The 9,639-nt window shown below is 47.8% G+C and overlaps 1 pseudogene; it reads right to left on the bottom strand.

Annotated features, from left to right (window-relative positions):
* Positions 1-6,864: 6,864 nt before the first annotated feature.
* On the bottom strand, positions 6,865-7,755 carry LOC149361133 (uncharacterized; annotated as a pseudogene).
* Between the last annotated feature and the right edge of the window lie 1,884 nt (positions 7,756-9,639).

The raw sequence follows: 9,639 nt of genomic DNA on the forward strand, positions 1-9,639 counted from the left end.
AAAGCATAGTGATGAGGCGGCGATGTGAATATGTTCGCGCTTCTAAATGAGCGAAACGAACGGCTGTATTTCACATATCCACACCTGAACACCCCAGCGATAAGCGCTTGGCAAATTAATTTCCGTTGACGACGACTCCCTTCCCTTCCGCAACGACTAGGCCTAGCTAGTCCGCAGGGTTGGATCTGTGATTGCGGCGGTTGTTAAGAGCAAATCATAAGCTTTAGCGAATGAAAATGGTCACCGAGTGTAGTTTTGGCAACAGTGACCTGAAATGAACTATTGCTTACATCGCAGGGCACGCATATGATGAACGGCAAATGCCTGTGTGACCCAGACTGCCGAGCCGTGCTTTATGACCAGCAGCAGTCGTCGCCGTCGCTAGCTTGTGGATAACAAGTTAGGCCATTTCAGTTAAAGTGAACGGTCGTCACACATACTTCTGGATAAAGTAGTTTAGAATAAAGTACTGGTCACTTGGGAGGAAGACGGGACAAGAAGCGAGATGCGCCGGTCCTGCGCGATGTCAACAACCCAGCTGTCAAATGTTTCTCAGGCGTGCGATTGCATCATCGCTTCCCACACATTATCACACTGTGTCAACAAGTACGGGTACAATCGGTAAAAAAGCAAACAGTTGGTTTAATAGAACTAAAGCGCAGATTGCATTTTATGTCATGAAAACGAGCACTAGCTGTTCGTACGCAGCAATGTAAACAACAGTATGAGTGCACTCGTGCTCATCGGCGCACTCCTGACAAATTTCATGCTGACGCGGTAGATGTTCATTGCTGTAATATTATCTTCAAGCACTCCCTTAGACAGACTAACAGATAACCACCACAGCAATGCGCTGCAACATTTTGCTAAGAGGCAACCAACAACGCGTACGAGAAGACGCACAACGCCTGACCACGGCGGCACAACACAGCAACACGCTTGACAGCAGCCGACGCGGGAGGCAATCGCTCCTTTCTCCCATCATGCTTTGCGCGGATCCGCTAGGGGATGGCGCGGCGCTGCAATTTGTGGAAAGGTCTATCGAAGCACAGTAAAATGTAAGATGGCATTGCCGCTAAGTGATGGCAGCTTATTCATGCAATAAAAAAATATGCTGCACTCACCTCTCGCTCAGTGCTGGGTAGACATCAAGTAGCTCTTCCAAAGCTGGTTGTTTCTTAATGTATTCCCTCCGAATCTGAGAATTTTTACCCATTGACTGTCTGATCTTGGCATTTCCACCTGTGATGTGGATTTCTTTCTTCACCAGTTCAATGTGCCCTGTAAGGCTTCTTTCATCATCCACATGCAAAAAGGAAGAATTCCGAAATGCTCTCTGCAAATCAAAAAGTAGGCATGACGCATGTGTTCACATACAAAAGATATCACAGAAGACTTAATTCAGTGGTAAAGTTCCACTAAGGTTTATTATTGGCTTTAGACCATGCCTATCGGGTGGCTGCTGGGCTAAAGTTTTCAAAATAAATATACCATTTCTCTGTGATAGTATGCATTACAACTGTAGCCCTTATGTGAAATTGCTTCATACCTCACCTAATGATATCCACAGAATGGCACACCTAGCTTTTGTTCACCCTCAGCTGGAATACACTTCAAAATAGCGTCCACGTCAAATTTATCTAATTCCAATGCTAGAATCCATGCAAGACGGTGCTGGCCCCTGTCTGCAAACCGGCGGACAGCCCCCGTCTTGCATGGAATGTCTGAAAAACAACTAGCTGAGCAATTAACTCACTTAAAGTATATTATGTTGTATGTTGTTGCATTTTTGTTATCTGCAGTTCCTTTGGATTTCTCACAGTTTGTATGTTTTCGCTGTACAGCCCCTTTTACTGCACAGTCTCTACAGAAGGTATCCTTGCTCAGTCACCCCGACTTCCACTTTCACTGGTACAGACACAATAATTAAAGGCAAACCTAACAGCCCTCTAGTTTGACTGCACTGCCAAATAATGGAAACATTCAGGAGCTGATTAACTCTTTCCTGTCCGCGCCTATTCCTATCGATAGCCCGCTATCGATGGTTTCAAGCTCGTATTTTCCTGCTTTTTGAAGCGTTCCTGGACAACTAGCGCAATCCAGTGCGAAATAAAGGAACTCTTCTTTCAGTTTCGCTTTTGGTTTGACTTTTTCCGCCAAGCGGTGATTTTTGAAGCTCCTCCGGAGTCAGCTGACCGGCGCTCCTTGTTTCCCCCATGGCGTCGACGTCGCGCGCTGCTGCTGCGCCGAAACCGCGCGTTTCCACAGAAATTGATGCTCCTGAGAGTTCGTTTTTGGACGCGAACAGCAGCAGTGAGGATTCAGAAGACGACTTTGGCTCTTCAGACTTCAGCACCGACAGCGAAACTGCGTCAGACCGACACTGAACGTCAACAGCCATGCCTCGGTAAGTTTCGCTTTCTCCCCCGAAATGTTTCGCTTTTGCTGCGCGCTTATCGGAAAAGATCAGAGTGTTCTGAAGGTCATAACTCTTATCTGCAGGGTGTCAACGTCTTTCGGGCGGGATTACTTGCCGCCGGCAGCGCAGAGAGTCGTGTTTTCGGCTCGAAGACAGCCAGGGGTCGACCTCGGCGTTGCGCGCCAGAGTGTCGCACGGCGCTCGGAGGCGCGGTCGTCAACAGCTTCATAGTTTTTGACGCGCATCACCAGGAGCATCCCGAAGCGCCAAAATTGTCGAGGACATCAAGATTTGATCAGTTCGCGTTCAGACTTGAATTGATCGAGCAACTCCTCGGATTTGATGAGCTACATCCTGAGGACCCCAATGTTCGCCCTCTGTTTCCGCCTCGTGATTCACCTCAGGGGATGCAGCACAAGCCGCAGAAAATGCAAAGTACCGAGACTGCAAATTGTGCTACGAAGAAAAAAAGGTGGAACAAAGAACAAATGTTGTCTGTGAGCCATGTGCGGCCAACCTCTGCTTCACGGCAACAAGGAACTGTTTCGCGCGGTGGCACGATAGTCACTACGACTACTGTTTCCTTTCCTAGCCCAGCTAATACTGTTCACAGCAAACTAAAATTTGCTGCAATGTTGCATCGATCCCTGTTGTAAAAAATGTATATTTTGAAATTTTTTTATGTTTTATTTTTGTGACTAAACTTTGACGTTTTTGTGTGTTTTTTTCTTTGTAACTACAATTTTCTTTCTGATAATTTTTTTTTCATCTCTTACTCAATAAACATGTTGACTGTGACTAATAACAATCTGAAGAGAATTTCCTCCTCTACAATTCGGTACCATACACTCCTGTACCAAGCAAGTTTTGTTAAAGAAAAAAAATATTAATGATATGACCTGAAAACTACCATTTTCCCCGCGGACAGGAAAGAGTTAAGAGTCCCTCCAAGTGCAGTAGCTTGATATGCAAGATCGGACATGTCTACTAACTTGAATAACTAACTAGCCAGCGCCGTCCCTAAACATGATAATTTCAGGTTTAGAATCAGTATAGGTAGCATCATTTATAAACATAACAAACAGTGGTTCTGATGTGCTGCCCAGCGACAGCACAAGGGCAGAAAAAGGCACAAGATCAGCCATTTCATTAATTACTACCATTATTTGACAACGAAAGCCAATGGCTGCAAAGCCGTTAAACTGATCATTGGCTGGAAGTGTTGGAGAAGTCTGCACTGAATTCCAGTGCCACATGTTGCACGAAAGCAACAGCAACACATCAGTTCTCACAATAAGCAAAGGACCCACATTGTGCAGTTTGCAAGCATAAATAATTCGTGTAACATTAAAAAGTGACAGCAATCATTAGCACGCATCTACACAGTACACAGGGTAGCAGCTGACCTGCAGTATTTGCGTCTAACCACACAGTGACAGGTAATGCTCTGAGGGAACAAAGGAACGACACACTGGCTGACACAAACAAGGCATTTATTGCTACAACAACAATAACTCCAGCTAGCAACAAAATACACTGAGGAATCGAGGATGTCCGACTCACAGCACGGTTATGAGCGAACGTTCGCCCACGCTAGGGCAGAGGGAAAAGCTCCGAGGCCGGATGGGGGGATGGGGTGGCGGGAGCATGTTCCGACCACGAGCTGCCTGCGGCGAAGAGCGGAGCCTTGTGCGCGAACGTCCACGCGCTTCCCCGATGCCGAGCCAAAGAGGACTGGCTCTCCCCCGCAAGCGCGCAGCAAAACGCCATCCGTGGCGCTGGTGTCGCTGCGACGCGAGCGCCTTCCCCTGTTAGTTAAAGTAACCCAACTGAGAAGAGTGCGTTGCGGGGAAGCTAACCACAGTTGGGGTGCATTGCGGGAAAGCGAACCACGGGGGGGCGAGTGCATCCCCACAACCCACACTGCGGCACCTGCTCTCAGAGGCGGCAGTGGTCATGCCACGTGGCGACGTTGAAGTTACTGTGCTGTTTCGTATCTTCTTTAGGTTGACTGTGCGGGGTTCCAACTTTTGAGGGGTCTGCAGTAGTCAGGGCTGGGCAAGATACTTCAAAATAGTATCTTCGATACGATACTAGATACCTTTGAAAATTGTATCTCCGATACCGATACAAGATACAGAACCGAATTCAATTTTCGATACAGATACTTGATACTGTATCGTCGATACTTCGATACATCACTAAATATCAAATATAATACAGGTTATATTACGACTAATGAAGTTTACATAGCTGAAATCACTGTCTAATAATGAAGGTAATATAATTGGCGAACTTAGGAAATATACTCGTGGTTTCTCTAACCTTTAGTGTATTTCTATACAGCACTTTTCCTGAAAGCACTTATAAACGAATCCGACCCCATGGATCTGTTGAAGCTCGGCTGTCTGCGCAGATGGCCTTGTTAGAACTTTAATTTGGACTAAAGTCATATATATGTTGAAGCGATCGCTTCCATAAGTAGCCTAGCGAAAAATCATTTAACCCAAAGTTCCTCATACGAACCAATCTGTGAGCACTTGGCTATATGAATAAACCTGAAACATTTTCTGTTTTCGGTTTGATACTATAGAGTACTTACGCGATGGCCTGTGCCTTTGATCAAACTAAATGAGGCAAGCTCCGTGCGCTTGGGAAATGAACAGTTAGTTTGCCAGTACTGCGATAACAAACTTCTGAAGCTGAAAACTACTCTTAAAAAGCTAGAATGAAAACCACAAGTAAAATGGCTGAACGTTTTTATTAGGCAAAAAGTATTCGTTATGTTTACTTGAAGGTCTTAAGTAACAACATTTTCTCGAACCACCGGTCCGAAAGAGCCCCGCGATTTGGGCGCGCTATAAGGGAGGCAAATGAAAGAAGCCTCTCTACAGGAGCAGACGAGCACGTCGCAGTATTATACTTGATGAAGGCGCCTCTTATCAGTGGATAAGAATGAAGCATAGCCACATCAACTCGAGGATCTTGTAAATAATTGAGAAACTGAAGCTTCACTAACGCCTCCTGAGAGCTACGGCTGGTTACACCGCTTGTCTCTTCAATTGAAAAGAATGCGTCAGTTGACGCATTTGATGCTGCTGGCGCCAATGATCTCACTGCCTCGCGTGCGGAAGAATGCGCGGCTTGTGTTGTGCTGATATAGTCGACAACAGCTTCTTCTGTAAGCTTCTGAGCATGACGGCGGAAGTCTTCCATTTCTACTGGTAACCACGGCAACTTGAAATAGGGGTGTAGAACAGCAGCAACTGTTGCCTCTTTTGCATTCGGTTTCATCTTCAAAAGATGGTCGAACCTGCGGCTGAATACATTCCTAACTACACCCAAAAGTGGCTTGCAATAAACATAGTCTGCAGAAGCTTTCTCGGGAAGCTTTGATTCCACTTGAAAAAGAGTTGGCGGCGAGGGCTACTGGCGTATACTGCAAACTAGGAACACGTGCGGCAGCCGCACTGAAATGGGACGGCATACAGTCGGACGGCGCAGAAACGCCGATCCAGAAGTGATAGCTTGGGAGTTGGCTAAAAAGCAGCGAAGGTGCTGCCGCCCATCTTGTGCTACCGCCTGAGCGAGGGCTTTTACTACTTTTTTTTTGTGTAAAGTATCGTAAAATACACGATACACTAAAAATGTATTTCCGATACCGATACTCCGATACTCTAGTTTTCAGCACGCTATACCTAATACCGATACACAAAATCTATCGAAAGATAGTATCTAAGATACATGTATCTTCGATACTGCCCATGACTGGCAGTAGTGTCATACATACCATATTTTCTTGAATCTAAGCCGGCCGCGATTGCAAGCCGACCCCCCAGAAATCACGAACCCGAAAAAAAAAAAGAAAACCTCGAATGCAACCCGATAGAACAAAAGAAAAAGACCGTCCTGAACAAGAAAGACATCTATTCAAATAGAAGCTGAATGTGCTCTTCGTGAGATTGACTGGTCACTCGTTGTCTTCCTCGCTGGAGATTTCTTTGTCACGGTCTTCATCCCACAGCGTGCTGTCCTCGGTACGCTCCAGCGCGCTTGAAATGCAGCACTTACGGAATGACCGCACGATCATCCCCGCCAAATATCTTCCCAAGCTGCTGCCACCCAGTTGGCCCCTTTACTGAGCGACGTGCTTAATGCGACCTGTCGGAGTGAGCTCGTGATCTTGTTCGGTCAATCAGTCAGTGTAACACTTGCGCACTCTAGATTTAAAGGGCCTGTTGATGGCAACATCGAGTGGCTGCAGCTGACTGGTCATGCCACCAGGTATGGTGGCCACATTTGTCCGACCTCGTGAGAGGGCAGCCTTCACGCCGTCCGTCGAGTGTCCGCTGCAAGAGTGGTGCACCTGGTCAACGCTGCCAGGCAGCAGCAAAGGGCGGAGGTGCAATGGTCGTCTTGGGCGCATTCCTTGGGGAATTCCATATGCTTAAGATGTTGCATGGGCGTTCCCGTGCTGTCGTGCCGGGAGGCCGTGAGAAAGAGAGAGCCAGGCGACCACTCCGCTTCACGACCAAACTCAAAAGTGATTTATTCCAAACCCCCTAGCTGCGCTCCAGCTTAGAGGGCGCCGCTGTTAAGTTCATAGGTGGCGACCCCAACATCTCCCTCCTTCAGTCACAAGTTCAAGTGGTCCGGTGGTACTACGCGGCGGCCGCTATGGGTAAACACAACACCATCACCAGGACGTGAAGGTCCCACTGTAACAGGCGGCGGATCAGGTGCTGCGGCCTCTTGAGTTAGGGGGTGAGGCTGGAGAAGTGCTGGATCTGCTGCCCTCAGCACAAAGGGAACAAGGTGTCGACGATTCCGCTGCAGAATCGTTCCTCGCTCCGTTTCGACGACGAAGGACCTTGGACGCTGTGCCTTGCTCTAAAGTGTACCACGCACCTGGTCAGGTCGAACCCAGACCTGCTCACCAGACTGAAGTGATGGCAGATCCCTGACGTGATGATGTCGGTTGAAGTCCTTTGCAGTCCTTTTCTTGTAAGAATCATCTCTGAGGGCTACCTCCTCCCTTTCGGGCCAGTGTGGACGAAGCTTTTCATCCGGCTTTGGGACTCGAGTTCTCAGCTGCCTTCCCATTAGGAGCTGAGCCGGGCTGAAGCCACTCACACCTGGTGTGTCCCTATAGCTGAGAAGGGCCAAGTGAGGGTCTTTTGCCTTGCGGAAGGTATCTTTCACAGTCCGGATCATTCGCTCTGCCTCTCCGTTAGACTGGGGGTAATGGGGTCTACTGGTGATGTGGTCGAAACTATAAGATGCGGCGAATACGGTAAATTCACGTGAAGAGAATGGCGGACCGAAAATGCCGAATCCTGTAGAATTATCTTGGAGCATTCATTTAGCAAATACACGGACTGTTTGCTATCAAGCAGCAGAAAAAAGCGAGCAGCAGGCACCGTTATCAGCAACCACGGGACCCGGAACAGTCTCGCTATAGTTTTAGTGCACTGTAGCGATGGGTATTGGTCGACATGAACCAAATTATTTTGGGACTAAAAAAAATAAATTCAGAAATAAAGAGTCCCAGCCCGAAGTAAAGGGACTGAGACGGGTATTGGTCGGCACGAACAGCGAGACATCTTGTTGTAATTGTGAGGGGAAAGACTGCAGGCTAAATTTACCATGCATTAATAGGTAAAAGAAATAAATGAGGTGGCATGTAGAGGAAAGGAACTCTAATTTAAGTCTTGAGCTGAACCAAAAAAAAAAGGTCACGTACGCCAACATCTTCTGTCCTGCAAGAGGACACCTCGCAGGCGAGGAAAGTTACAAAAATGAAAAGGAAGCCCGAAGCTTTGGGCCTGTTAGGGGTGACTTTGAGCTGGAAAACCTAACACATATAGATAACATGTCGGGTATACTTCCCCGCTCGCGCACTGGGGGGGGGTCTGCCTAACTGGATGGAAACTAACACGCGAAGACGACGCGCACTTACTCTCGCTCTTGCAATGATCAACCAAGGCACAGACATACAGGATACATTGACATGCGATATCAACAAACTCTAAAAACTTACAGATGTTTACAGATGTTTAATAACTTTCATCACTTCTTCTCCCGTTCGGTCTGGCGTTGCACCGTCTTGATGTTTCCACACATAGGAAGTAGTTCCCGCTATGGTGATATTGAGAACATATAAATGCGTATTACTTCTGTGACACCCCCGGACACCATGGCTGCCAGCAGCGACAAGCTTTCAGCATTCACTGGCAGCATTGAAAACCCGCAGAACTTGTTAACATGTGCTGGCCTGCTGTTCCGATTTGTTTCCGCGGCAGGTCGCCGTCACAGGCGTGGCAATTGGTAGTGCCCTAGGCAGCCTTTCCCATGGAGCCTGGGTCCCACGAGCCATGCAGTCACCCTTCTTCCACTCGGAAAGAGGCAAGTCTGCTGATGGCTGGCACAGAAGTCCTTCCCGCCAAGTAGTTACAAAGGTGCCTCGGCACACTGTGGGCTCCGCCCTGCATGTGCTGTCCGCACGCTGCTGGCTTCAACGCTTACCGTCGGTAGCTAGCACACTGTTGATACGCCGGAAATCTACACAAGTGCCGTATGTCTTATCAGGCTTTTTCGCGAGGACCAAAGGCGAGTTGTATGGAGAGTGGGAATGTTCAATAACCCCTACGCCAACATGTCACTGACTTCATTTTCGACTACGTCTCTCATAGCAAACGGTAGTGGGTACTGAGGAGTGTTGGTGGGTTCCTTTGTCGTCGGGTCCAAGTGGCATTGAAGAAGGTTGGTGCGCCCTGGAACTTTCGGGAATATGTCACTGTACAAAGCCAACAACAAGTCATGTTGGGCCGCCTGGGAGCTATCTAACGCATTGGACCTCTTGATGCCATCTACGCCGACCGATGGCTTTGCTGCGAAGGTCGGTATAGGTTACTCAGACTCAACTTTTTCCACGATGACGACTGACGACGCTTGGAGAGCCGTCACAGGCTGGCGCTCTTCTGCCTTTCTAGCATGATGATGTGAAACAGCTTCTTTGTGTGGCTGACCTCGAGCCAATAATCACCGTTGTTCTTCTTGCCGGTCACTACAAAGGGCGTTTCCAATGCATAAGCAATTAGGTCAGATGTTCAGGGGAATCCCCCAAGGTGGAGTAGATTTGCAATAAGGGAGTAATTACTCATTGACATCCATTCTAGCGCAGCGATACCTTCCATAGCTTCCCATAGCCATAGTTTTCC

Source organism: Amblyomma mixtum, chromosome 2 (genome assembly GCF_055824585.1).
Source record: "Amblyomma mixtum isolate Tamu chromosome 2, ASM5582458v1, whole genome shotgun sequence".
In the NCBI taxonomy this organism is placed as follows: Eukaryota; Metazoa; Arthropoda; class Arachnida; order Ixodida; family Ixodidae; genus Amblyomma; species Amblyomma mixtum.